Genomic DNA, 26158 nt, shown 5'->3' with positions numbered 1-26158 from the left:
CTTAAATCGCTTGAATGTACCTAATAAGCACTAAAGAATTTTAAGGCTGAAAAGGCAATTCAGCTCAAGTAGGAACACATCTATCCTAAATTGGACATAAAACTGTAATCGGAAGTTGCTCTACTCCAATAGCAGATCCAAACACCTTTATATTTCACAAGTTCTTTGTGTGCTCACACACAAAGCTGCTTAATCCAGCTGTTCTCAGCAATCATTCACAAAAGCAAATGAATGAAAAAGAAACAATCAGCAACCATTTCCCCTCCTACCCTTTAGTTGAGGTGAACAATAATTTGATTGCTTCAGTCGATGGACAAAACTATTTTCTGTGCCTTTAAATAAAAGGTTAATTGAGATATGGTAGAACCTGCTTTCACACTTGGGTTTTCTGAAAACAAGGTTGTCCTGCTTTTTTCAAGGACTCTGGCCACAGCTTTCACATGAGCTGAGGCAGGGAGCTGCCAACAGGTGACTTTTCCAACACTGATCTGATCTTTGAGAGACACAGGAAAGGCACAGCATTGCAAAGAAAAAGCCAATTAAAATAATCTTACACTTCTCCTTAAGCATTCACTGCTGGCAGGGATTGAGCTCTAAGGCCTTTGTCTTAGCCTGCACCTTGCTGGATGGCAGCAGAGGCTGTTCTGAGGAGCCTGTGACCCGAAGGCTATCAGTGATTTGGTCGAAGCTAAGCCATGCTACTCAGAGGCTGGTAACTGGAGATGATAGAAGTTACTACCCAGAGCAACAACCACATGGCACAGCCAGAGCAGGATCAAGCTGTATGGGTCTAAAGGGCTTCCTTAAAATGGTTGCAAGTATGCGACATAGGGGTCTGGCTCTATCAAGATAAGGAAGTAGCGCAGTGCCAGGGGACAAGGACAGTCACAAAAACAGCCCCAAGAGAGCAATCGAACAGACCTTGCCAGTGGGACATTAGAAATTTTCAAAAATAAATCACCTGCTGGTTTGTTTTGGTGTTGGGTTGTTGGGGGTTTTTTTTCCCCAAAAACAGGGCTTGGTATTCTTTCTCCATTTTCATTTTAGTAAATGGATAACTTGCACAAAACACTGCACTTTTCTTACATGATGCCGCCCAGACATCCTCCTATTTCCCTGGAGAGTTTATCAAGCATTTTTAGACAAAACAAATTGGCTGCATTAGAATTTCAATACTGCCACCATATCTGTCCAGTTTCCCCTAAAATAATCCTCCTCCTTACAGTATTGAAGCATCTACCTTATACACAGCTATGGCTGCAGTGAACTAGACCTTAACTCTAAGGCAGAAAAATTTGCATCACTTTTCACTTAAAATTTAAGAAAACTCATGGAATTTAAAAAGTAAAAGAGCACATGAGAAGACAATCAGTTGTTACCTAAAATTCAGCTTAATGACAGCTACACATCTTTAGATTTCATCATGCCACAGATACTTTATACTGAGAAACTGTACTAGAAATTTTGTCCTGGTGAACAGCAGAAGCTTTAACAAAGAGCTGTTCCTTTTGGGATGGAAGTGATGGTTTGTACCAGGGCTGATGGTATTTAATTGCTGGTGAAAAGTAAAATAAAATCATCTGTCTGGAATAAAGACCATTCATTCTGAAGCTGAAATATTACCAGTCTGTGGCATTCAAGTGTATTGTCCGTACAGTTTGAGGAAAGCAGATTGCAGCTCAGAGCGATGGTTTCACAGCCTGCAGAGAGAGGATGACTGCTCTGCATGACTGACATGGGCCAACTGTGTCAGCTCAACAGGATGGAGAAGACCACACCTATGATGTCTCCATTCACAGGTTCTTTGGCATTTCTCAGGCCTTATACTGGATCTGGAAGAGTGTGGAAAGACCAGAGCTCTGGTGACTATGGGTCGCTCCATCTCCCCCACCTCTCCCTGGCCCCCACCCCCTATTTTCACTCTTTCTCCTAAAAGGATATTATTCAACTGCCAAAACTCACAATGTCACATCTGACCTATACTTTCATTACCAAGGCTTAAAAAGCACATGATATTTGCTGAGTACTTAGCAGAGTTGCAGTAAACAGTCTTACCTTACAAACATGTAAACTATGTGACTAAAAGTTGACTTGTCTGAGACCACACAAGTTCACAGCAAGAACAGAAAGGTCTGACATCCCATTTCTTACGCCAACTATTAACTACATGGGGTCAGTGTTTCTTTTTCAAGTTTCACCCAGTGCCCAGTCTATTAAAATAAGGAGAAATATTAATTTACCTGATTTTATAATCTTGAATCTCAATATAACTTACATTTACCACAAGACAGCGTTAAACCTTTGCAGAAGAATGGCTAAGTCTGTGAATAACAGAATCATAACCGCCAACATCTTTCACCTCGAGACTCCCAGCCTGCACACAACCAGAGAGCATGGGGGCTGAAGGCTGTCTCTGCTCCAGTGGCTGTTTAGAGGTAGATGTTATCAAATCCCTTTCACGTCTGTTTAGATTGCAGGAGACAAGCACCCACATCATAACAGGAGAAAAAAAACACCCTCACGTCCTTTTGGCAGGCAACTATTGGAAGGGGCACAGGGAAAGCAGGAGCTCCTCACCCCTAGAGTCTGCCTGTGAAGGGCACTAGTAGGGTGTAACAGTAGAGTAATACAGGAAATTTCTGCACTATTGCAGTCTGCACTGCACCTACTCTAGGGACAAATAAAATTCCCATCTCCACAATCTCCAAGGCTGTCAATCTGACACCTTTTGTGAATACTAAATTCACACGTACAAAGAACTTTCTCCTTTGTAGGTTTTGAAACATCTCACATGCCGTTTCCTACTGGTAACTGAACAAGCAGCATAATTTCATACCTGGCAATTTGAAGCCTCTTTTTCAGCAGTTTGGAATAACGGATTATGCCTTTTGTTTGTCAGTAGGAACAGACAAATAAGAGGGGAAAAAAACCAGTAAAGTTTCAAGCAACATTTCCTTTATTAAAAGATCTATTTGCTGACTGCTCTTGTTGGCTAATAAACAAAGGGAAAGTCAGGTGTCCATTTTACAAATTCTAAGGATCCTGGATTTTTGAGCTGGGAAAGTAGGACAACCTCCTGATACCTTGGGCAGATACACCCCTAACAACCAACCAGCAAACAGTGAGAACTGCTCCTTCATCATGCATGCAGATCACCCATGCCGCCCAGCTGGACAGGGAGCTACTGAGAACTCAACACGCCATGCCAGAAAACAGTATTTACTTTTTGTACACAAGCTATAAAGAGCAACCAAGAAGTAATTAAGGTTCCTGAACACAACGGGGCAAAGAATATCAGCACCAGTGTTGCTCACTGCCCAGAGTTCTTACTACATCTGGACAGCTTCTCAGAGACCACCAGCCTGTCCTCTCACAACCAAACTCGGAGCCGACAGCCTCCCAACACCTGAAAATGCCTCTCTGCAGATTATTTTGCAAAGTCATGTTGAATGAGGGAGTATCCAGAGCTCCAGCCTGAAAAAAGAAAAAAACCCTATCCACATTTAAACGAAGCGCGCTGCTCAGGATAGCTAACAAGCCACATGAAAGCCAGCTGCTGCTAGGCCACAAAAGGGCTCCCGTAAAGAAGGAAGAACTCGGATACGCTCTTATGTTAAATTTCACAGGCCTGAACAAAAATCAGCCTGGTTCTATCAGCTCTGCAGTTGGTTTTGGCTGCTCCCCTGACCCTGGCCACAGCCCAACAGCAATCTTGGTGGAAGGCCGCTGTTAGTACTACCATGATATCTGTATAAACATCTCAAGTGTATGGGACAGTTCCCTGGTAGAAACCAGCACAAACATGACAAGGAGTCTCTGTGCAGTGCTTATTTAGGGATCTCCAAAACAGTAAAAACAGAGAAAGGTTACATTAAAAGGGAAAAGATCCCTGAAGCAAGCAGGACTTAGGTATTTATAAAATGCCCGTATATTTGCATCTAGCACGTAATATACATCACATCTGCCAGCCAGGCAGGCAGAAGTTATTTTTGAGAACTTGATAGTAAGAACTGAAAAGAAGGAACTGTGCTTCTGCTCCCTTTTTTCTACAAAGCTAATTCCTGTTGTATAAAGTCAGCTTGAAAGCTCCTTTCAAAGAAAAAAGGGGAGGGAGGAGAGGAAGAATCAGATCTGCTTGTTTTTTGTATTTGACATTCAGGTCTCGTCCCTCTATTTTGTTTTCCTGGAGGACGCAGCGGCGCAGACCTCGCAGAATGATGACATCACACCTACAAAAAAAGCAAAACCCAAACAGGAGGGAAGCAGCTCTCCCTCAAACAGCTTGGAACAACGCTCCGCTGCTTGCTCTTTCTTCCCTTCTGGACAATTCAAAACTTCAGTGTGTCCAGGGGTAAAGGGTTATTCCCTGCAGACCCCCTGGCCCATGAAAGCAGCCCACCCAAATGGGAAAGGCAACAGCCTCCATGCTTTCCAGGCCAGGCAGAACCAAGTTAAGAGGTGGTTAGTTACTGTTCACCTATAGAACGTACCTTGCATGCTACATTGTTTTATGCTTGTTTATGCCTGTTTTATTACAGGTTTCAAGTTAAACAGGCAAGTGGCTTTTACCACGATGAAAAAAAGCAAAGCACAGCATGTTTAAATCACTGTAAATTGGAAACTGCTCTTACTTAAAGGCTTTATAAAGTTATTTCTTCCGTATGAGTTAAGGATTCTAAGAAGCATCTTTCCTGCAGAGCAAGTACGCATGCTACACCAGAGACAGAGGAACTGCTAGATGTGTATGCATGCAGAAGGTAGCACCTGCAGAGGGAAAAAAAACCACACCTCTTGCAGTGATAACCTTGTCTGTATTTATTAAAACTCAGGAGATGCCCATGCTAGAACACGTGCACTGACTGCTCCATGTCACAGGGAGATTTATCTTTAATGTAATACCTGAACTCAACACATTAACATGACTGGCAAGCTCAGAAACAACAGGTTTTAAGTGAGAAATACCTACAAAATCTTGGAAATATATCTCCAGCATGCTTCTTGGAGATTCAAGACACTGAACTAGATGGTACACAACCATTTTCCTTGCTCCTAACAATTTAAGACTTAAACAGCAACAAAAAACAGCAAAGAAAAAAAAAAGGAGAATTACAGAAGGAGAAGATACTAAATACCCAGTGGTCACATGGTTCCACTGATAGTTCCCGAACAGCAGAATGGTGACACATCATTCAATAGCTCTTTGCTGTGATTTTTTTGGTAATTAAATACGAAATTTAGGCAACTGCCATCTCCACCTCATGCACAAGCTAACTGGTATTAGCAGCCTGCTCAACTCAGACAGAATACTAATAATTTCTCAACGCAGAAAATAAAACATAGCCTTGCTATTAACTTAGGGACAATGCCCCAGCAATAACATCAACTAACCAGGTATCGTTCTCAGATTTTGTCCAGAAAAAAATTTTAACAGATGCCATTGTACAGGATCTCTCCCACCTCCCCAGAATTTACAGGTCCTGTATTACTATTCATCATCCACTCTGAGAAATTCTGGCATTACAAATGGGTGATTTCAGATAAAATGCAATTACAGATTTCTGTGAAGCAGCTGAAGTTTACTAAAGAGTTTGTCTTTAAGACTTTGAACAGTGAAATGCTAAGACACTGGAACACACTATCTACGTGTCTCAATCTCCTGCCTCAGTGATTAAAAGAAAGAAAATGAGACAAGCAACTGCCATTAAGGAAGCATCATAAGGAGGTGGTAACTCCACTCAGAGAAGGAATTTTACTCATAGGTTTGAAGTCTGAGATCTGTTATATCAGATGGGCCCAATGAAGCATGCTGAATCCTGTTGGGTTAACTCTGGAGACTAGTCAGGACAGACGGACAATGACCATCTCTGTAATTTTCTGTTTACATATTTACAGAACGTATTTTAGTGGTGAGACTGTATGTGTCATGTCATTAGAAATGCTAATCACAGGCATGAAATCACACACAGAAAACCCCTAAATCAGCAGGTGCTCGATGCCTCCAAACCAGAAAATAAGCAGACGAGTAGAATCACAACTCACACCATACTCTCCTTCCACTCATGCTGCTCCATACCACTCATGCTAGTCCGTATCATCCTTATTTCCCCAACACCTATGTAAATAGGTAGGTAGATTTTGCAATGCACATGAAAAACAGGTATGAAGTATTTCAAACCAGCACTGGTAGTGTTAGTTCCAAAGCTAAAAGCAGATCTCGAAGAAAACTTGCTAAATTTCATACTCCATGGCTGCGGCAACATGGAACAAAAACCCCTCAGAAAACCAAGGTCCCAAAATATTTAGCACTTCCACAAAGGTTCTCAAATTTCAGGATTTTTATGCTTTTTGGATTATTCAGTTTAAAAATAAGAAGACTGAAGCAACAAAATCCTTAGTTTTATTATTTCCCGGTAAGCCCCAGCAATTTTACTACATAGATACGCTTTAAATGAATACCAACACTATAAACCTCTCTGCAGAGACAAAGTAGAATCTAGAACAGATGAAAGTTACTTGTGATGAGCCAAGCAATGGCTCGCTTGGCAATGCTTACAGATTCCTGACAGGTTACAGAGGCTCAAAGCCCTTCTTCCTTCCTAGTGCATCAGGTGAGAACACTTTCAGCTTTTTAAAGAAAACAGCAGTATGCATTTGCATTACACAATAACTAGACCCTTAAGAAGATGTGAGATTCAGCTGCAGTAGGGACTGCACAAACAAGATAAAACAATGCACTCTGCCTCCACAGATCTCCATAAAGATGTCCAGACAATCCCCAAGTCTTGCAATTATATATGCTCAAGAATATTTTTTTACTTAGGTGAGCAGTCCCCAGTTATCCCTGCATGTGACTGATTCCCAAAATGAAAAATTTAGATTGCTGTTCATCAAGTTCAGTGACTGATCTACAATACATTAAAGGCCTCTCTCAGATTTATTTAAAAATGAAAATAAAAATCAGCAACAAATCACATCACAGTAACATATTACAAACTTCAAGATCTAGCCAGCTCGTTCATGAACGGCATCAAATTGCCATTATGATAAGAAAAAAAACCCAATTGCCTGCATTATCACTAGGCCAGCGCGACTTTCGGGAAGAGATCTGGGACAGTGCTGCTCCTGAACTTTGAGGTCTGTGCTGCTCCACCGCATCCCACAGACAGTGCAGTATTGCATACACTTCTGCTTCTACTTTACAACCTAGAAAGCACTGCAGTCCTGCTGGTCAGATGTTAATTGGGGACCGAGGAGACAAAGTTTTCTACCTCTGTCACCAGCTATGCTGGGCAAATCACTTACTCTTCCACCTGTACTTCAGTATCCCTGCTTTATAAATGTGAAAAATAAATACGCATTCATCATCCTTTTAAAATACCTTGACATTTATGGATGAAATTCAGAACTCAAAATTACTATTATTATTCTGCCAACTCAGAGAAAGGTATAAAAACATCACATGTGTAAGATAACCTTTCTGTGTTATAGCTTACTTAAATTTCTATTTGTGTATTAGTATTTCATTTCTCATCATATTAATATTAATGATCACTGTTTCTATTTAAACATAAAAATATTTGTAATACCTACAAGAAGTATAGTGATTATACCAATTTATAGTCACTACAGTAATTAATTTTCAATACCAGAGAGCACAATAGGAAGACTATTCAAACAATGATTGTACATCCCAGGGCTGGACCAGCCACTGTGGAAAGACTCCAGAGCCCTGCGTGATGGCCTGCCTGCACAGTCGCCCACAATTACCATTTCCTGCCATAGGGGAAAATATAAGATACTTAAAATAATGTGCGAATTCATATATCCAAGACATAGGGTGATTTTAACAAAAAGCACCTACCACTAAAATGTTTTGGAAAATGTAGGGACTTTTCCGAAATACTTTAAAAAATAGCGTCCATCAAAAATGGCACAGCAAATCTTTTTCAATGAACCAGCAAATAATTATGTAAAAGTTCTTTATGTTTTTGTGACAAATTATGAGCTAGTGAAGGTAAATCACATTCTTTATAAGTAAACTATTTTCATGTTAGTCTAGTATCCAAAGCACTCTGCTTGTTATTGTCAAATCAGGAACAAATCTTTTGCCCAGTCTTGCTTTTGCAAACAGATTTAAAACATCAGTATTGCAACAAAATCAAAGCTAATGGTGATGATGGGAACTTGCTTCTTCCGTAACATTTTATTTTGGATAAAAAGCATGCATATTGACCTCTTCTTAAGTACAGGTTATCTTAGTGTTTGCAGCCCTGCGCTCTGCCTTCCCAGTCAGCAACAGACTGAAATTCTGAAGACTCTGGTCAGTTCAGGACTTCTGTGTAGGCTGATCTGGCAAGAATGTGGTCAACTTCTGAGCTAGCAGCTCACAACAACATCTTCTGAGACCGGGAGAAGGAAATATCTCCAGTGACTGTCATACAATCAACTAAATTCAGACCAAGCATCCTTAGGAAGCCCTCTCCACTGGCACGCACTCCTTGTATGGCTCTGGGCACCTGAAGTGGCTTTTGGAATGGAGATGCTCTAGGATTCCTTTGCCCATGTATTGTGTCAAATGAAGGAAAAACTAATATTCCATCCTCCGCGAAGGACAGATGATCAGCATTCAGATGGGTTCGCCTGCATTCTTGCTGCAAAACGGGCAGGTCCCAGCAAGAATTAACAGGAGGTTCTACCACACACCCCCAGCCAGAGACTAACCTAGTTTTAAATACTTCAAAGCATGGGTTAGAGGGGGTTTTGCGTGGAAAGGGAAGAAGGAAAATTATGCCAAAAACCCAGGTAAGAGTTCAGGGTTTGCCTATATGGCAATTAACCTATAATAAAAATGGAGCTTGGCATTCTTAGCGAGGCACTGCCTCTGAAACGTATCATTATTTCCTTCCCAACTTTGATACGCACTTCTAGAAGCCAGCATGAAATTTCGTCAAGGCCTAGGTTGCCCTCTTTTTTAATTAAAGTGGCAAACCTCCATAAAAACCTCAAACTAGGAGCCTGCCTGCATACTGGTATGTAGTGAACAAGTATAAAGTGGAGTTTGTAGCAGCTCAGCTGATGCCAGGGAAAATCATATCACTGCAACACAGTTAGTCTTTATGGTGGTGAAACCACATTACTCCAGTTAGTCCAGTACATAACTCTCAAGACAAGACTTCGATGTGCAGAGAGTAATAAAAAAGCTCAAGATGTGGGAGGGCAGTGGATTTAAAGGCAGAAGACCATGTGCTGTGCATAGATCCTGTGCTCCATTTGACCCTTGAAGAGGCAGACAGCTTACCTAGGGGTACAGGGCCAAATCATACATAAATAGATTTCAAAAGCAAACTTTAACTAGTTTGCTATCTAGGCCAAGAAACAGTTCTGGAACACATTTAACACAGTTTAATCGCATCGAATCACGGCTGGCCCAGAACTGATTTTAACAACTGTCAACTGCTCTTTGGGACAGGCAAAGCCAGAAAGCCAAGATCACCGTGTACACTTTACGAAGAACACAGGGACAACCCAAACATTCAGAGCAGCAGCAAAGCAAGGCACATTCAAATCCCATGATCTTTATTCAGATTGGGTTACAAGGAAGTGGGAACTGGGAGGAGCTAATGCTGGTGACAACTGCAAGCCAGAACTAAGGAAGAAACATGTTGCACTGCCACCGGGACACAGCTTGAGAAATCTTAATAACTGATGGAGAAAGTTACTGCGCTACTTACTGTATACCCGTGGCCTATTTGAGAAACAGTGTTAGCAAAAATAACCTCTCCTCTCATCTCCTTGGCTGGGGGAGGGAGTGCCAGTCACCAATTAAAAGGGGACTGAGGCGGGAAATAAGAATTGCATACTAAGAAGGGGGAGGGAGGCAAAAAGTTAACAAACATGTGCAATAACACATGCGATTCTTTCCAAGAAATCCCAGTACAACAATTATCTGGGAACAGGCTCATGGGTCTGTTATTGACTTTGAGTAGTGGTATGTCAGGGAAGAGGAAGGATTGCTGGATGCTTGGAAAACACACTGAACACATGGGCGAGGAACAAGTCAAAAACTGTTACAAGAAATGTTCCCTACCCTTTCAACATACTTGCATTCGCATATTCCACTTTCCCATGCTCCTGGATCCCAAAGCTTTCCGCAGGTTAAAAATCAGCCAGACCAGAATGAACTGAAGCTGAACCAGCAATGCCAAGAGCGGGACTGATCCTAAAGGACCTAACCCCTCAAAAACTGTGCCTACTGATGCTCAGTGAATGGCAGCAGACTAAAGGGAAGAAAAAATGTTTTTGAAGTTTAGCTGAACTAAGTGAAAGGCTGAAAGCAACTTTATCCGCGCTTTAGGAATTCAGGTATAACACACATTGGTTTTGGGTCTACAAGCCATAAGCAAGAATCTCTGAGATTAACATTACAATCAAAATTTATTTTTCAAATATGGCTTGACATAACTGACACGCAACAAAAGCCTCCAACTAAATTCACAGGCACCACTCACCCACATTCTGATAGAAGGCTGCCCTGTAAACACGCTACATTTGATGAGCGTAGGAGAAAACTGTTTTTATAAAATTACATCTCACTCTAAAGAAAATATTTGCATGGCTGTAGCCAGGAGTGTAATAAGGGTCAGTGGAAGATCACAGGCACAGAAAACTGCAGAGCCTGCCAGTTTTAGAGTTCTGTGATTTTTACTTCTTTCCTCAGGATCTAAGCTTTCCCCAAAACAAAACATTTCTAGCCTTTTTCATTCTAAGGACAATATTCAATATGTAAATCTCATGCTGTCACCCCATCCTGACCCCTAGAGAAAAATCAAACCCGTTTCTAGCCAAGCAATACAACAGGCAGAACTATTAGCTACTGTCCACTCCTATTAAGAAGCCATCATCACTGTAACTCATGTTGGGATTGTCCTCACCGTACCCCTCGTCTCTAAGCTACACTGTAGGTGCATAACTCTGCACATCCAGGCCCAGCAAGCTCCGATTAAATTGGAGAAACTTTTCTGCTTAGACAAAACTTATTACTGTTTTGGCAATTTCATGGTATGTTTACAGTGGCTACCTTGCTTTTTCTTCTGGCAAAGAAACCAAGATTTAGCAGGATGTAAAAAACACTACAAAAATATTTGTCAAGAGCAACAATGCACTGATTTCTGACAAAGCATTAAAAGTTCTCAATTGCTTCCCTTTGGTAATTAAAAAAATACCGCCATTCCAACGATCACCAAACACTTGTTCAAAAACTGCTTTAAGAAACCGGGTTTGGAGCACCCGTTGTGGTGTCTGACATCCACTGTGTTTCTAAGGGCCTTCAGAAAGTATTTCTTCCTCCAAGTTTTGTACTGTAAATGAGCACTTAGACAAGGCGGAGGGAATACAGTGTCTGAAAGCCAACTGCGCTTTTAAACAGCTTGCCATCCTCTCCTCCCACTTTGAGCACGCTTTCCCCCCTCAGACACTTTGCACTTCACCTCTGATTGTTTTTATATTTTAAGTTCTACTTTCACAGGAAGGACTCTGCTTCCCAGCTCTGCACAACTGAGCTCCCTCTGGAACTTCTCATGAGGGGATTAGTGGTTTTCTGACCCTTTATCCATTGGATTTTTTTCTAGCCTCTCCTCCACATATAAGTCAATGTATGATGAGCAACTCCTCAGCACATTAAAGAACAATAAAAGCAAAGAATCCTGAAACCTAACTACTACAAGTTCAGGAAAAAATGACACCAACCATGGCTGTGTCCAAACACTTCTCTTTGAACGAGCTGTGGTTCCATGGCAGCACAAACGGATCTAATTGCTGGCTGTCATGGTGCAGCAGCCGAGTCCCTTGGGCTTCTCTAGCAGCACCTAACTGTGCACCGAGGCCACTTCAGATCACCAAGATGACACAAAACTTGCATTTTTCCATAGGTTAGCTTCAGCTCAGTGAAGGATTAAAGACCAGAGCCAATGGAATGACATACATGGAAAAGCAGGTGGAAGATAGGACCACACACCTCAACTTCCAGTGTGCAGGAACTCACCAGAGAGCACAAGGCCACACAGACCGGGGCTTCATCCTGCATCATGTTGGTCAAGAGGGAGCAGTTAGTGGTGAAGATTAAGACACATTCGAGAGTTACAGAAGAAAGGCCAGCCATCAGTATCAGAAGGTATTAAATCAACCCTCTCTGTACTGCTATAGGTAAGCTTGCCCCAAACATGGTTAACCGAGGGAGGACATCTGCGTTACCCATAACTGAAACCCTGCTGTCAAACCCAGAAAAACTTTCTAATTCAGACATGATTCTAGTCCTGTTTTGAAGTTAAGCTCTTCCCTTTGTCCAGGTTCACAAAAGGAAATAAACCCAAAAACCTTTGCACTACATAACATATTTGAATAGGAAAAATGTAATGGCCACCCATAACCACTATAATTCAGAGCTTGGGTCACCACTGGTAATACCAAAGATTTCTACAGTTTCTAGTGTGCACTTCAACGTAACAATATGTTGTTTACGTGATTTTAATATGAACAGAAACACAACAGAAAATGCTTCTGAGATAGGATTTTAGTGATTATGCAAGTGCTCTCCAAAATATACTGAGAATGGAGTAAGACAAGTGATATAAATCATACCTTCCTTACCACTTCTGGATCACAAAGAGAGCCAGATCAACCCTAAACATTCTCTTATTTGACAAAACATCTACACTGTCAAATAAACTTGTATGAGGCATAATTTGCAAATGGCTGTAGTCCCTATTGAGTTAGATCAGAAGTACATCCTTCCAGAAGAGAGAGATGAGAGAGACAACAGTAGTGCATCCAGTCCATCTTTGCCACAATAAGAATTAGCACCTGAAAACGAAGTACCTGGGAACCACCTGAAGTTCCTGTTGAGTATGCAATGGTTGTGTCAAAGTGGAACTCACAACTGCAGAGTCGGCTACCTACAACATCTTTAAAACAAATCTCTGAATTTGTTGCCATATCTATTGTTCTCCACAAAACATCCTCATTACAGGAAATCCACTACTAGGATACATCTGAAGATGTAATTATTAGTGTGATATTTGCTTCTGTTCTAATGTATCTCACCAAGCATAAAAACTGAGGCTGTTTTACAACTTATTAAAAATACATTATTCTGGTGACAAAAACTGATGAATTATAATGGATAGGCAAATATGAAAGCTGCACAAATGGAAATATTATTTAGATGGAAGTAAGGATTTAAAATTCTCTAGCTTAGTTTACACCAGAATTTAATGGAAGGACATATGACAAATAACTTTTTCCAAAAGTCTAACTTGAGGCCTAAGTCACCTTATCTGTACGTAATTTTAATGCCAACATCTGGTCCTCTACATGGAGCATTTAACTTCAGTCTACTTAAAAAGAAAAAAAAAATCATCAAACTATTCAAGGAGTTTTTACTTCAGGCAGTTGTGTTTCAACAGGATTAAATTTAATTTAAGCTGTTCTACCAGAATCACTTTCTCTTCAGTGAGACCTTCTTAACAGAGAAGAAAAAACATCCTCTCAAGTTCAAAGGACAAATTAAGGTTCAAGTTTATCAACATATTTCAGTCTACAGATAAAAGGAAGAGGAGTCCTAAAAATGGCAAACATACCAGTCAGAACTAGGCCAGTGTTGTGGAGAATCTAATATGAAGGCGCAAACCAATCGTTGATTAGGTTTGCCCTTGGACATAAGTAGCAAAAACTATGACATGCTCACTATGAACAGGCACAAAGGCAAGGCAAATGTAGACTCAAAGTAGTTCCAAGAAAAATGTATCTAAAATCGTATTTATTGCAACAGAAGTTGTTGTTCTGTAATCCTGGAATACAAAACCAAACCTTCACTAGTGCTAAAATATATCAGTTTTCTGCTGTATTTTCACTATTATGATGTGCTACCTACTAAAGCTATTTTTCAGACACTGAAAACTGAACTACACTGTTCAACAACATTACAGATAGGTATATATAAACATATACATATATATATGTAATGTTAGGGGTGGTATTTTGGGAACATTTCATTTGAAGCATTCCAAGCTGATAACCTTTATCCAAATACATAAAACAAGAGCCATGTCAAAGGCACTATAAATAGCATTAATAGTAAGGAATCAATAACATCCAAACCTTTAGGTAACATCTTATTAATCTGCTCTTGGCATGCATGGACACACTGCTGTAAGGGCTCTCAAAATGCAATAGTCAAAGGTGAAGGACACAATTTGTTCAACTAGTTATTAACCAACTCAGCCACTAAAATGCCACCTAATGAAACACTCCATACCACGATAAGCAGCGGAGACAAGCACGATAAACACGAACCGTTTTTCTAAGAAAATAAATTGAAGTCCTCAAGGCTAATACCATTCTGTCATTCTTCCGAAGACTACATAAAGATCTACATTTGACAACAACCATTTTAATCCCCGATTCTCCCCCCCCCCCCATTTCTTGTACCGCGCCCAACACAATGGTACAACTGCATGTTCCAGGTATCGCCTTTATATTTATTTCTTCTTTCACAGTGACAAGGGGTGAACTCTTAATGCTCCAAAGATGCTTGCAGCAAAGCAGGCTGAACGGTATTTCCAAAGACATACCCACACGCGGGTTAGAGAAACCTAGCCTCCATGAGATGTTTTAATCTGACAAATTAAAATGGTTGGGAAACGCTATTTGGCTAACGGAATCAGCTGCCACATGCATTGCTGAGGGGAAAGCAATAAAAGGTCTTTAAAATAGGTCACTTTCCTCCAAATCCCACACCAGCACCGAACAAAATGGTATATACACTGAAAACTCACCGCTTGGGGAGGAGCGAGGGGCAGGGAAGGGGGAAAAAAAAAAAAAAAAAAGAAAAAGGAGGAAAAAAATGGGGGGAAAGGGGCGGGGGGGCAGGAATCCGCGCCCGTCTCCGAGGGACCCCCAGCCCCCGGGGACCCGGGCTCGGCCGGCGAAGCCCCCCGGGGCGGCGCAGACAAAAAGGAGCGCGGCGCAGGGCACGCCTGGCCGGTGGGAGCCGGCAGCCCTGCCCCAGCCCTAGGCCTCTGGCGGCCCCTGACAGCGGCGGCCGCGGGGAACACCCCGCCGCCGGCGGCCGCCCCTCGGAGGAAAGCGCCATTTCGCCTCCCGCTCCCCGCCGGTGCTGGGCGCTCGCCGCCGGGGCCGAGGCGGCAGCCCCGAGTCCTGCGGCACTGCCGCAGAGCGCGGCGGGGGAGGCGCCGGCCCCACCGGGCCGCCCCCCCCCACACCTCCTCCCTCACCCCTCCCGGGGGCGCCCCCGCCGCCGACCCGCCCCGGCCGAGCCCCCCGCCGCGATGCCCGCCTTACCCTCCGCCGCAGCCGGGCTGGGAGCGCCGGTCGGCCCCCCGCGGAGGAGGAGGAGGAGGAGGAGGAGGAGGAGGAGGAGGAGGAGGAGCGGGGCAAGGGGCGGCGGCCCCGCGGGGGGAGGCGCCCCCGGAGGGGCGGCGGGCCCGGCCCCCGCGGGTGCCCGGGCGCGGCGGGCACAAAGGCGGCGGGGCACGGCACCTAAGATGGCAGGGCAGGCGCGGCGGAGCGCCCAGCCGCCGCCGCCGCCGCCACCACCACCACCACGGCCGCCGCCGCCTGGGCCCCGATCGCCGAGCCGCGGCCAGGCCGCGCCGCGGGGGCACGGCGTGCGGGAGGGCGGGCGGCGCCGGCCGTGCCTGCTGCGGCGGAGCGGGTCCCTCGGCCGGGCCGCGCCGCGCCGGGATAGCTGCCTGCCTGCCTGCCGCCTCCCCTCAGCACCGCCCGGGCTCCGGCTGCTCCGTCGCCGCCGCTCCGCGCTGCCCGCAGCCAGCGGCCCCCGCCCGCCCCTCTCGCGAGACTTCGCCGCCCTCTCTCCCCCCCTCCCCCCCCCCCACCGCGGGCGGCGGGGGGGGCGGGGGGCGGCGGGGGGGGGGGAGCAGGGGCGGGGCTGGGGGCAGTTGTGGCAGTTATGGCGCGGCGGGGTGAGGGGGCGAGTGGGGAGGTGGTGTGAGGGGCAGAAGAGGGTCAGGCGACGGGGGCGGGTGTTAGTTAGGGCGAGGGGTCGCCGAGGGAGAGGAGGGAAGGCGGGGGGTGCCTGAGGGGCTGGGGATGGTAGAGAGGGGGGTGTCGGAGTGCGGGGGGCCGGAGGGGTGAGAGGGTCCTGAGGGAGAAGATGGCGGCGGGGCGCTGTTGAGGCGGTGACAGCTCAGCGGAGCTGCGGGAGGCTCGGAGGGGAATGGGGAAACTGAGGAAGGGCCTGGAGAAGTTTAGCTAGGGGCTCTGGGGACGAGTGAGGAGGAGGAGGGGGGCTTGCGGGACGTCGCAGGTGGGGCCTGGACGTGCTTGGAGAGATGAAGGCCGAGTGTAGGGAAGAGGCCTGGAGGCAGGTGGGAGCTTGGTGGGGGCAGATGTGGGAGAGGAGGGTGGGTTTGGGACAGGCGAGCTGGGATGAGGGTGTCCGGCTGAGTGGAGCTACCTCGCTGGCCGGGAGCAGCTCAGCTGCAGGCGATAATCCCAGGAGGTGGTAGGTGTCTGCTTGTGCTAGCTCTTGTGCAACTGGCCTGACCGAATGGGTGCCTTTCAGGCTGTCTGCCCACGGCCAAACGTTATCCGGTTTATGGCCAGAAGAGGGAGGAAAAAAGAAACAAATAATAATAATAAAAAAAAAATCTCATGGATTGAGTACATAGTCTTCCGATCTGTAGTCTTGGCTCTCCGTGGGGGGGGTTGAACTTGGTAGGTTTTTGAGCCTTTGTGTGCTTTGCTATCTCCATCTATGAACTGGAGATAACAGTTGGCTTCATGCAGGGATGAATTATCACATCTTGTAGTCACGTATTTGTTTATTTGTTTTTACTATAGATTACAGCTGGAAGAATTCTAAACAGTCCACCTCTCCTAGTCATGGTGTTTAAGCGCATTGTGCTCCTGTCTGAACAGAGGAAATCACTGAGGTCAGTCTCCCTTGTGTTTATAGTTGCTTTCCCTTTCAGAAGTATGGGGGCAAGGAATCATTAAAATAACAATTTGTACTGACATCCTGATAATAAATTAACAGAAACAGTTACACAAGACACAAAGCTTGTAAAAAGATGTGTTTGTAGGGGCTGCTTCCCTAAATTCAGGATTATATCTGAAGGGACAGTGTTCTTGGTTATGGAGTACCCTGCAAATATTCACGGTTTTGAGGTATCCCTATCATGTTCTGTAAGTCCAATAGTACTGATACTGCCACAATAAAAAAAGCAAACCAAACTTCCTTCCTATTTTCCCATAAACTAACAGCTGTTTTGTACCACAAGAAAGCAGGCATTGAGGATGTTGCTGGATACTGTTAATGTAAACGTTGCACTTACCTTTAGACAAGCAGAGCTGCTGGGGACTATTCAGCCTGGGATGGGGGAAGCCTCAGCAAAGTTGAAAACAGAGGTTGGCTGTAATAACTGTGGACCACATTAGAGTTTTGCGAACTTGTCACGTACTGGCCTGATATTTTGCCTTTTCAAATCCCAATAGGAAAAGTAAGACAAATGTAGATCATTTCAAACATATGTTGTTGTAAGTATTGGGAGAGGCAAACTAAAGGTTTATCTGATTATCTCAACCTTGAAGTTGGCAGCTACGACAGGAAACTTGGGTTTCATTCATCTGCCAAAGATATTTGTAGCGTATCATTTGACAAGTTAAAAGGCATTTTTGTAATGGCACAAAAATAAAACCATCCACTTTCTGAAACTATAGTTTCTGTCTTCTAAAATAATATGGGTTTGGAGGCATGCTTCTGGGGAAATTAAGGACATACTTGAAAGGTAAATATTTGTATTTTCAAATGTGAGGACAATGGTGTTTAACATGAATCTGCTTGGTATGGCCTATCAATATAAATTTGTTCTTGTACTTGTTTTGCCAAATTAGTGGATATCGTTTGCTTTGGCAGATGAGAGAACTAAATGGAGCAGTAAGGGGGAGTGATCTACCTGTGGAGTCGTAAGATAAAATTCCGAATCAGGTTCTTCTGAATCTTGATCTTGTACTTCTTCCTGCAGACAAGTTGGCTTTAAAGCTTATGAATTATGAGAGTAAAATGTTCAGTTAGTGAGGTCCGTGAGTGAGCTAACCCAGCAAACACCAGCAGAGAGTCTGGGCTTTAGCTCTTTGTATTATACATATAAAAAGATAACAATAGCTCTAGGTTAAAATCCTTAGTCTCTAACGGTGGCTGCAGAAAAATGTGACTAATGCTTTACCATTAACTATCAAATATTTTACTTGGAATACTAGATCTGCATTTGATACAGATTCCATAACTGCTTCAAAAATAAACAGTATCGTCTGTGGACCACCAGTTTAGAAAAAATCCACTGAAAATCTGAAGGAAGAGACCAGATGAATGCTATGTTTATTATTGCCAGCTAAGCTAAACAGGCACATTTAGCATGCTTTTCTAGCCCTCTGCTATTAGGTGTGCTCTTGCTGCCTTCTCAGATGATCACAGTAGGCATCTAGAAAGTTAGTTTAGCTTAGTTTGCTAATTTCCTGATGCAAATTTAGTTCATTTAAAGAAGAACTAAACAGGTTTCTGTATGCCTGTGTCTGGGATTTGCACCAGTCTACCTATTGGATGGCTATACCCAAAGTTAATTCTATCTGAAGGAGGTGCCAGAACAACAATAAATAAAAATTACAAATTGCCTAGCGGTTCAGCTGACTGGCAGAACTGGTTTCAGCATGTTGTTCCCAATGTGCTGCTACAGAGCTGGTCTGGGGGTAGACCCATACGACGTTCCAGTGTAGACAGGACCTTTAAGAGCATGCATCAGCACTCCATAATATTGTAGGAGAGGAAGTAGAGAACAATACTATGTCCAACGGAAATTGTGGCAAGAATTTATTCAAGGCACATTGTAATTACTCAAGCTGGGAATTTGGCCAGGACATTGGGGTTAACACCCCTACTTCTAAAGAAGTGTCATAGTTTGGGGGTTTTTTTAATGACTTACAAGTGATGAGAAGCTTGGGTTTCTGTCTCAGAAGAATGACACCACCTCTAGCAGCATAAACTTCTTACAGTAACACAAAGGTGCTGGTTCAGAACTAACTCAGAGCGGTGATGGGGCCTAGTACAGTAATCATTGCTTTATAAATACTTTCAGTAGATAAGAAAGATAAGAGTGTGATTAGGGCAGTTTCAGCTGCTGTAATCACAATCATACTTTCTTAGCCTTCAGTCCACATCCTGCTTTAATCTGACATTTTTTTAATTGAACAGTTGTGTATATTAGAATAAATCACAGAAATTGAACCTATGAATTTTGGTTATTAATTTTGATAGCAGAAATGAACCACAGTTGTCAACACTTTTGTTTTAGGGAATTTGTAATACAAGCAGAATGTAATTTAGCCACGTAACGGAGGGGGTTTTAATTCCTTCATAGCACTGAGATTTTTAGAACGTGTTCTTTGTATGTATTATATTGACTTAGAAACTTTCAGTTTGTGCTCTTCATAAAGACGGTAAGCGTTCATGTGTTTTACTACTTGACTAGTTGTGAAATGCACAAATGAGGAATTGTTTTGCTTTTACTAGCTCATGAAACCTGCTGTCATTCCTATAGTGTAGTTTGGGCCATTATTATGGGTTACAAGGTTATACAGGAAAAACGTGTTCTAAAGAAAGGCTGGTCAAAATAAACAAGGTAGTCTTCTAGATTGTTGTAATCTGGTTTTGTATCAGTGAGGTAAACGCTTCAGTACATTCACTGGGATGAAGATACCATGTCAGACAGTATCCCTCTGACAGTTTGTGGTGTTGTAATGACAAAAATGAAGCAATACTGATGTTATGTAATAACTGCTTTTGTATTATGTGACAACAATAATAATACTTTTTTCCCTTTTAATAGATAGATAAACGTGTTCCTAGCTGTATGCTTAACAATTGTCCCATGAGTCAAGGGAGTGGTTTTATGATTTAAGGGGAAGCAGTGGCACAAGAAGCAGTACTCGCCATGGTCTTGTGGGAAACTGGTGTCAGAGCCATAAACAGAATCTCAGCCTTCTGACTGTCCCAGTCTACCCTCTGGGCAACCATGCAAAAGTGGAGAGGTGGCTTGCAGCATGACTCAACAGCTTTTCCTTCCTCAGAACTGCCATGCTGGGCAATTACAAATAAATGCCAGTAGGTCATTTCCACCTGAGTCAAACAGGTTTCCAAAGGACTCTAGGTAAGCATATCTTCTGCTGGTTGAGGGCTCCTTGATGGGTCTTTGCAATGGTTTTGCATTGAAATACTTTCAGAACTTGTAAAAAAAAAAAACACCTCTTTTTGCCAGATGTGTATTTCCACTACTTTCAGGGGCTTCTGTAATGTTGCCTGGGGACACCCAGGAATTCTTTTTACCCTCTCTGCAAGAGAATAACAATAAGCTGATTAAGCTGTGGTTTTTCAGGTGCTTTTTTAATACGTAGCTTATAACGCACATGCCAAATGAACTGATGCTAGGAAGTACTTCCAGAATATCAGTGCAATGTATTGTAACTGGTATAGCACAAGAGGCATTGCACTTGGATAGATTGGATGCTTAAAGATAAGTGGGGTGTTGGGGTGTCTCTTAAACATAGTTGTGGATAATAATGTTCTTGACTCCCTTGCAACAGAAAAATCAAAACATGTTGGTCCAAAACCTAACTTTTTCCAGGCCATGACAACTGAGTATAAGCAGGGTCTCTTCAGGTATCTGGGATCTTTTCTCAGCAGCAGGACTGAAGAGGGTTTTACTCTGGAGTTGGTTCAAAATAGCTGGAATGGGCAGCAGGGATCAGTATTGTGGAGGCCTTGGCCTCAAAGAGTGACTGATGGAAAAAAGCAGCACAGGAAAGGTTTGTGTCTTGGCTCTGGTCCTTGGATGGATGGATAAGAGGAGGCCTTTGGCAGAGAAGGGTGAAAGGTGACTAATAATGTGAAACTGGGAGGAAACTCATTGTAGTTATGCAATCTCCAGGTGTCTTGCTTTCTCTGTGAGAAGACATGTTTTGTTAGTTGTCCCACTGGCATTTACTGCTCATGCTGTCTTCTGAATAGAAGTCTTAAACAATTACTTCTCTGCTTGACTTAAGAAGCTTCATTTTGCTTTGTAGAATTGAAAATAGAACAGCACCTTGTTTTTGTTCTCCCTCATCAGAATTTCTTTTAGATTTACTGTGCCTCTTTCCTTTCTTACTGGTTCTTTTTCTGGCCATCTAGTAGTTTAGCCAAAATGAAGAAACCTTTTCCACTATCGTGCACTTGGTCCCCATATCTCACTTGTTCCATGGTTTTCTGTGTGTCTCTTGCCATGCTTCCAAAGCTTTCATGAGCAAGCTCCACTGAATTTTGCTGTGGCTGTTCAGGGTTTTGCTGGTCTAGTCTTTCTCCCCATAGCACAGCCAGCAGAAGAAAGTTTATTCTGTGCTGGACCCTGCTGGGTTATGGTTAGATGTCTTAGCTCACACCAAAGCTTAACCGTGCTGTTACTACACTGGCCTTTGTGCTAGACTGGCTGGTGTACAGACATATATTTACACCTGCTGACCCTGGTACAGTGATGTAGCCTCTAGAAAACCATCTTGCTGGAGGTGGTGATTTAAACTGCCGGAGCAGGAGTTGGTGGGACCCTTCTGAGAGAGAAACCTTAGGTTCCTTATTAGTATGGCAGCTTTTCCAATGATATGCAATGAACAGCTCCACTGTTGATCCCATCTGGGTCTTGATCTTCCATTTTATAGATAAAACAATACATTTTGTAGTATTGTAAACATACTCCCAGGAACTGATTCTTATTATAATCTATAAAACAGTTGTGAAAATGTGGCCTTGCTCTTCAGCAATTTTGCAGTCACCTAACTGAGATAGTGTGTTTCTCTCTTGAGTAAGATTCTACACCAGAAAAAGAGTTAGACTGCATACAGATTAACAAATCTGTTGCTAGTATCTCTGGCTACTGCAGCAATGACTCACCCATCAATGCTTGTCAGTGTCTGTTGTGACCTCATTGAAAGCTTCAACATCTCCTATGTGAAGGCAGGTTGTAATCCAGTGTGGGAATCCTAAATAGTTGGAGAATGAGGTTCTGAGACTGTGATAATGCAGACATCATAAACATCCCCCTAGGAATCAAACATGTCTTCACCAGAAATATTCTTAGAAATTTCTAAGGATCTTTTAATGCTAAGCATGCCTTTCCCATGCTTCTATTAAAAATCACCTGTAACTATTCAAGTCAGCAATAGAAATCAATGCTAGTGGGAAAACTTAAGAGTGGATGGGACAGGTCAGGGAGGAGGTGCTCTGTTTTTTGCAAGGGTGAGAAAGAAGTGGTAATTCCTTTTTATTTATCACAGCTTCTAGAAGCTTTTGCTTCCTGCCCCCAGTGTCAGTACATAGGCCTTCAGGTATGCTGGTTGAGGGAGGCAGGTGAGAGAACAGCAAGAGGGGCTATAATAAAGGGAGTGGATGAGTGAATTAGCTTGTGGTACCTTATATGTGTAGCTTAAAGATGTAGTGTGAGGATGAGACAAAAAGTGGGAAGCAACAGGAGTTTAGAAATCAGATGGTTCTCTTCAGCTGGTGCTTGCTGAGTAAACGTGAAGCTTGAGCTTAATGCCTCTACCTCCTTCCCATGGGTTGTTACACACTAGCAGATACTAGCAATGCTGCTCAATCTAAACTGAGCCAGCTGCTGGCATTTTAATTGCAGAACGCACATCTAGTAACAGACACAGCAGAAGCTATTGTCCTCTCGCCTGCTACAGAGGGAACTTCTTAGTCTCTAAAAGCACACAACAGCATTATCTCACAGGTATCTGCTGCCACTTGGAATGCCTGGCTGAAAGTGAAATCCCTGGTCACTGGTCTGGTTGCTGTCCTTAGGATATGTCTGTCCTGTTTTGTTATAGATGATTTCTGTGTGTGGCAAAGTTGTCTGTGCCAGCCTGGCAGCTTTGTCCGTAGGCAGCAATGGTTGCTGCCTCTTGGCATCCCAAACCCACTGTCCTCAAAGCTGCTGCTCCTCACTGGCTCCGGTGAGGAACCCAGAGCCTGGCACCCTGTGAGAGAGCAAGAATCTTGCAAAAGATCTCTGTTTCAGTGGATCACTATGCAGTCCCCTAATTACTGTGACAGTAGCTCTTTATGTAGCACTTAAAAAAAAAAAAAAAAGTGGAGTGTCTCATGGCAGGACAGGAAGACAACCTGCTTGTAAGGGTGTGCTGTCCTGGCAACACTAAGTGATCATCCTTAGGAAAAGCAATAGAGCTGCTTCATAACAAAGCAGTTGATAACTTTGTAGAAGTCACGGCATCCTCTGCTGCACTGTGGGGTGGACCCTGGCGCCTGTCTGAATGTAGTTATATCTGTTCTTCCTATCCACTCTTACCTGGCAAGTTTGTTTTCTTACCCTTTGCCTTAGGTGGATGGTAGGTAGTGTGATTGCTGCATTTCTTAAATTTCTTTTTCTTGAGACTGGAAGCATGGATTTTATTCTTTGGGGACAAAGATCCTGTTCTGGGTGGATTCATTTTATGTTCTGATCCTTCAAGGAAGGCACAGGAAGTTGTAAAGTTGAGGTATGCATGTGATTTATAAGGAAAAAATAGGCAACCTTCTGCATCTCCATCCGTGTTACCACAAAAATCATCCAGCTGCTATCTACTTAGCAGTTTTGTGAATCCAGGGTGAAATAAGTTGATGGCTCTGCCTGGGCTCTAGAACAGAGGTGTATACGTACTGCAAATTACAGCTAATTCTAGAAATGAGTGTCTGCTGTTCTTCACACGGATGCAAAGGCCTAAATGATGTTTTGAGACTGAGTGTGCTTTCCCTGCCTGACCTGATGGATACACAGCATGATATACTAGTGGGCAAGAGATGGAAGCACCATAGAGGTGCTGTCTGTGCTGTGTTCAGCGGTGGGTGTGTTGGGTTAAATGATAGATCTGGTATTTGAAATCCTATTGCTTGATTTACATGTTGATTTTTAGTATCTTGGCAGACTTTTCTATCAAATACTAAAGCATACCTCGGGTTCTAGCAGAATCCTGCACTTAAATCAAGCTCAAACATCATTGCTGCTCCCTGTGTTCTGCTGGAAATGGACAGACACCATTTGTGGCTGCCTGAATATCCTGAGTCACCGATTACCAGCTGGCATGTGTGCTGCAGTTTGCATTTCTTCCTTTACGACTGCACTCCCTAGAGGAGACTTGGAACAAGTGCAGTTGTCAGCTAAAGCGTATTATGTGCACTTGTATGGATCCACACAATTGGTGGACGACCTCTAAGTCTGTGGGGTGAGCTGCTTGTAATTTGCTACTGTAGGCCTGGTGTTTCCATACCAGAAAATAGCACAGGTGTAGGAACACTCAAAAATGCATTTTCTTTATATTTACTAGTGAAATGTCTACATTGTAGAGGTGGTGATAGGATGTCTTCGTTAAATAATTGGTGGAGGCAAGCAATGATTCCAGTAATGCTCTCACAGTAAGGTAAATTGTGTGAAAATTATAAAATCTAAGGATCTAGACAGGTGATGAAAGGTAAAGTAGTTAACTCCCTACACTGGCAGAGCTGCCAGCAGGAGCATAGGTCCACCATGCAGGAGCTGACAGGTCATCTGTTCTGTCTGTTTTGTCAAGACACTCTTGTCATGCTGTGTTTGTTATCCTGCTTATGCAGTGTCCCACAGCAAGGCTGCTGAAGCTTAGCAGGGAAAGAATGCAACATGTTGCCATGTTATTTCATCTCACCAAAATGTTTTCACTATGTAAGGCTTACTGCTAGTCTTATGCATAGCTCTGGGGGAAGCTGAAACACAGAACACTTCATTGAGCTTTTTGACCCAACAGGTCTTGACATTGCTGCTGGACATGTCTCTGCGTCTGATCTGAACTGTGGCAGCTCCATTCTGGCCTGCTAAAATAACAACATATTAAACAATATTATTCTGTCGATGCCATTTTCACCTATTGACTAAAAAGTTAAATTGTTACTAAGCTAGTTGTAATTTACATGCCATAAAGTATTAGTTAAGGGTCAGCTGATTTCACTGGTGTGAAGTTTGTAACCTATGTAACACAGATTGAAGCATGCCTAGGGCCAGCTGGGTTAAAGCAGCTCCTTCCGGTGAAATACGCAGTGAAATACAGTGATGCTGTGTGAATCAAATCTTTGTTTGCAACAGGTTGCCAGTGTTTGCCTGGGACAGTCCATCCTGTTAGCAAGTGCTGATCCTGCTACAGAGGAGATACGGGTTGCGCTGACTCATGAAAACAGGCACAAGTTGCATCAGTAGAGTAAGGAGTGGCTCGCCTTAGGAGCAGGATGTAGGTTTTAATGTGAGAACTCTTAAAGAAGAACCTTTAGAAGACAGTTGGAGGGGGGAAATAAATGAGACAAACTTTGAAGTCTGATTTGATGAAAGTCTGTTTTTTCTCGCTGCATAAGGGGCTTGTCCCAAATGAGATAGCAGTATTAACAGTCATGCACCTATCTGAAGTGTCTTGGGAAAACATGCTCTGTAGCTGAAAACAGTAGTAGTCCTAAGAGGAGTTGTCTTGGGAGGGATGGCTGACCGCTGTTCAAAAACTTGCATGTACAGTTATTCCCTTCTTCCGCCTTTATAGATATGATCATCCGTCCCTGTCCTAAACACACCAGTTTCAGCATTTTATTTTCTCTCCTCTCGTTTACATTATATTTCATATCATTAAAGCTTCCTTTTGTATCTATGGGCTTAAATCTGTTAAATCCAGTTGCTCTGGCTTCTGCTCTGCCTGTGCTTTGCACCTGCTGCATAGCCCCAGCAAACTTGGCAACCGACTCTTGGGCACTCTAGAGAAAACAACTGTCTAGACCAGGCACCTTCTGCCCGATGCCCTGGATATACCCCAGAGCTCCCAGGCATTAGGCTGTATTCAGAACAACATGTTGCTATGCAAATGGCTCCTTTCAGCTCTTCCTTCTACCTCCACAGAGTTAGGTGCACCTGACTTTTCAGCAAGCACTAGCCTAATGTTTATTCATGTTTTGCAAGGGAAGATTGATAAAATCTTGTCCAGTGTCTTGTGGACTCATAATTGCACCTATTTCCTCCTAGTAGGTGAGGAA

At 43.4% G+C, this 26158-nt stretch overlaps 2 protein-coding genes across 4 annotated transcripts in view; one reads left to right on the top strand and one right to left on the bottom strand.

Moving 5' to 3' along the window:
- Positions 1 to 15885, bottom strand: part of TAOK1 (TAO kinase 1) — a 75262-nt gene extending 59377 nt beyond the window's left edge. The window contains exons 1-2 of one of the 3 annotated variants that reach the window (XM_055717972.1): positions 15358 to 15885; positions 1624 to 1832 (exon numbers count right to left, since the gene is read on the bottom strand). The gene's annotated coding sequence lies outside the window, so the exon portion shown is untranslated. The remainder of the gene's footprint in view (positions 1 to 1623; positions 1833 to 15357) is intronic. The other 2 variants (XM_055717968.1, XM_055717980.1) reach the window with 2 other exon arrangements.
- Positions 15886 to 16424: 539 nt separating this feature from the next.
- NUFIP2 (nuclear FMR1 interacting protein 2) overlaps positions 16425 to 26158 on the top strand; it is a 36825-nt gene continuing 27091 nt past the window's right edge. Inside the window, exons 1-2 of the mRNA XM_027806400.2 lie at positions 16425 to 16540; positions 16879 to 16970. The gene's annotated coding sequence lies outside the window, so the exon portion shown is untranslated. The remainder of the gene's footprint in view (positions 16541 to 16878; positions 16971 to 26158) is intronic.

This window comes from Falco cherrug, chromosome 1 (assembly GCF_023634085.1).
Source record: "Falco cherrug isolate bFalChe1 chromosome 1, bFalChe1.pri, whole genome shotgun sequence".
Classification (NCBI taxonomy): domain Eukaryota; kingdom Metazoa; phylum Chordata; class Aves; order Falconiformes; family Falconidae; genus Falco; species Falco cherrug.
This window is presented reverse-complemented; position numbering and strand designations above follow the sequence as displayed.